We start from the raw sequence: 3,396 nt of genomic DNA, 5'->3' as shown, positions 1-3,396 counted from the left end.
GGGGGGGGGGGGGGGGGGGGAGGGGTGCTCATTACGAATTCATTGCGATAAATCGCCGGTAATTGAATTCCCCGCTCGATTCTAATTACGAGTGCCGCGTCTGGTCTTATTGATTCATAGACAAAGTCGACTCTCTTACCCGCCGCGGGACCTCGACAGGCGCGAAATTAAAAAGAAACAAACACCGGCGCAGGCTATAATCGATATCCCCCTTGCGTCGTCTTTCGCGCGCGGCCGTCGTGGCGGCGCGCATTCATCCCCCTCGCGTCTCCGATCCCGCCCGCGGCTCGCTGCGTCGCTGTTGGAAATCGAGAGCTCATAACTCGCGTTCTAAACGCGCCGCCTAATCGACTGGAGTGCGGCCCGCTATCCCGAATCGCGCGCACGGCAGGGGGAAGGGTAGTACATCCGGCGTGGTGCCGCCGCTGCCGCGCGGGGGCTAAATTGTGCGGTAGAGCGCGGATGGTTGAAGGATCGACGCGCGTGAGCGAGCGAGCGAGCGAGCGAGCGAGCCGGAGGGTGAGTGGAAGAAAAGAGAAAACGAGCGCGTGTAGGATAGCAGAGAGAGAGAGAGAGAGAGAGAGAGAGAAAGAGAGAGAGAGAGAGAGAGAGAGAAAGCGTTGAGGGGTGACGTGCCGAGCTCGTTGGTGGTGGCATTCACAACGTGGTGGGGAAAGCGTGTAGGGGTAGCGCGCGGCACCAGTGGGGTCGCCGAGGGGGTGGCTGGGCGCACTCGTGGTGGGGATTTATCACTCTCGGTGGCGTGCCGTGGCCGCACGCGGCATTCGGCAGTTTACAGCCGACCGCCGAAGTGGCGGTTTCGTCACACGATCTCGCCGACATACGCTTTGTCGTTCCGCGTAGCATCGAGGGTGCGCGCGCTCTCACTCTCTCTGTCTCGTTCTCACGCGTACGAGGGGTTTGCGAGAGAGCAACGTTGTCGGTGGTCGAGATAATTCGGGACTCGGTCGATCAGGAGTTTGGCGGCAAATAAATAGATCGATCGTTCGATTCATTCATTCGACTGGTGGCTCGATGGGGAGAGACCCGACGCGAATGGGAGTTAGTGGCTGTTTCGTGCGTCTTGTGCAGTGCCACGTGACGCGGAGGGCTTAAACGGAGGACGACGGTGGAGACTGCTACTCACGGAACCTTCGCCGTTTGCCAGCGATTGTTGCCAGGTAAATGCGATCGGAGATCGCGATTAGATTAGTGCGCGCGCGCGCGCGCGCGCCCGCGAGACGGACGGCAGGGAAATAGAATGGGACTTTGACGAGAACTTTAGATCGCAACGAGATATTCGATTAGCTTGCGCAAAGCATCCGAGTGTAATTATCCTGTTTAACTTGCACAGATCGCACTGTGCAAGTTACCGATGTGAATTTCTCTCTCTCTCGCGTATCACATATAAGTGATATCTGTAAGAGGATATATTCACAGCGCGTGTACACACCTATTTGTACCAATACACGCACAGAGAATATGAGGGTGAGAAGAGCGGAGGAAAAGAAAGCGCGCCTGATAAGCTCGGAGCGTACATAGATGGCGCATAAATGAACGTGCATTCGCCAAAGAAGTCGCGTGAGAATCTCGCGTTAATTATAAACTGTCTTGCTTTTTAGCCTGGCAGATAAGCACGCGCCGGCACGCTCGTGTACAGTCATTCACCCCCTTCGCACCTCGGCATCTCGCGGCGCGCGTCCCATCTCTCATCGACCGACGTCCGTTCCAATTACCGGTGGCGTTTTAAGGCGATTCCGTTGTAGGGTTGCCGTTACCGACGCGGATTAACTGCATCCTTAGAAATGATTCGCATAGCTCCTCTACTTCGCGAATCCTTTGTCCCGTCGAGTCGGTCGTAACGGCACGCCGGCGCGCGCGCGAGATTATCGGCTTCAGCGACTGCGAGGGAACGCGATTAACCATCACCGATCCTCGAGAACGTTCAATTAATCGCCACAATAAAGAGATTATCTAAGTGCACCCCGCGCGGGGAACTTTGAGTTTGTCTTACGATCCTCATATTTTCGTGTTATTTCTACAAGTCACAGTTATTCGCGTGAACAACATTTGATGTAAGAGAATAAATAAGTATATTTAAACTTCACGAGGCAGAGATCTGCACGAGAGAAAGAGAGTGAGAGAAGTAGGGGAGAGGGAGAGGGAGAGAGAGACAGAAACGATACGAGTAGCCATATTTTCGGATACCGTCCCGGAGGACCGCGATTACTGTATCTAAAATTGATGAGGGAGTTCCATTCATTTATGACACATCTCTTTATTGAACCGCCTTACGGCGAAGTTCCAGCCGGATGCCGTGAGATAACATAATGCACTATGTATGAATCGTTTTCGAGATATCGTCATTCAATATGCAAGAGCGAGTCGCTTGTAGCGCGTGACAAAGCTTTCACGAAGATTAGCGCTAGGTGCAATCTCGCGAGCGATTCATCGGAATGGCACGTTATTATAGCCTCTCGGAATTTATTTCAAAGCCTACTATGAGATAAGCGAACTATAAGTACATCGTTGCTATATACGTGTAAGAAAGGAATCAGGCGAGAGAGAGAGAGAGAGAGAGAGAGAGGGGAGGAGGAAAGAGAGAGGCTGAGAGATCTAATCAAGTTTCATCTCTTTCAGACCAAAAATTGCACACTATGTCTCTCCTACACTTCCCCAATTTCTAAAAAACAACTAGCTTTGATTACGGTTACTTTACAGCTGAAAGGAAAAAAGAGAGAAAGAGATCAAGAAGAGAAAAGGAGAACACGCTGTACCGCGAGCAGAATTTTCTCCTCGTCGTCGTAACACGCGCGGTGCGCACTCTGTTTGCTTGGCGGAGATTTAATTAGAGAAGCTTAATTAGCGGAATATCGAACACCGTACATCAAAAGCCCTTGGTCGTCGATTCAAAAATAAAAGCAAAGCAGGGAAAGAAAGGAGAGAAAAAGAGAGAGGGTGAGAGTGACGAGAGAGGGAAGGGAGAGAGAGAGAGAGATTTTAACAGATAAATGCCGCGGAACTGTTCGTTAAAGAAGACCGGAAATATCATTATTCTTCAATCTTTCTCTTCAGCGTAGATAAGATACAGATGTATCCTCCGCACGTTAGCCACATATCACGCTTTATTCCCGCACATGTCGTCGGGCATCCGTTAAAGTCGAAATAATGAAGCTAACTGTCCGTCCGGACGAGTATCCCAGCCTGTACCACGAAGACTCTGGCTGCCGTCTTCTTCATCAGAGACCTCCTCTGCTTTCTCTCTTCCTTCTCTTCCACCTTCTCCCCTTCCCGCTCCTCCTCCGCGCCTCGACGTTCTACCGAAAGAGAGAGAAAGAGAAGGATAGAGAGAAAGAGAGAGAGAGAGAGAGAGAGAGAGAGAGAGAGAGAGAGAGA

General features: G+C 51.7%; 1 protein-coding gene across 3 annotated transcripts in view; it reads left to right on the top strand.

Annotated features, from left to right (window-relative positions):
- The window catches only part of LOC116840898 (LIM domain only protein 3-like), a 105,055-nt gene that overhangs the window by 73,899 nt on the left and 27,760 nt on the right, over nucleotides 1–3,396 (top strand). The window contains exon 1 of one of the 3 annotated variants that reach the window (XM_032808226.1): nucleotides 772–1,181. The exons of the other annotated variants lie outside the window; for them this stretch is intronic. The gene's annotated coding sequence lies outside the window, so the exon portion shown is untranslated. Of the gene's footprint in view, nucleotides 1–771; nucleotides 1,182–3,396 lie in introns of those variants that run through there. 3 annotated transcript variants of the gene reach the window in all.

The sequence above is a fragment of the Odontomachus brunneus genome, unplaced genomic scaffold (genome assembly GCF_010583005.1).
Source record: "Odontomachus brunneus isolate Ranch 3 - 2012 unplaced genomic scaffold, Obru_v1 Obru_scaffold_012, whole genome shotgun sequence".
In the NCBI taxonomy this organism is placed as follows: Eukaryota; Metazoa; Arthropoda; class Insecta; order Hymenoptera; family Formicidae; genus Odontomachus; species Odontomachus brunneus.
This window is presented reverse-complemented; position numbering and strand designations above follow the sequence as displayed.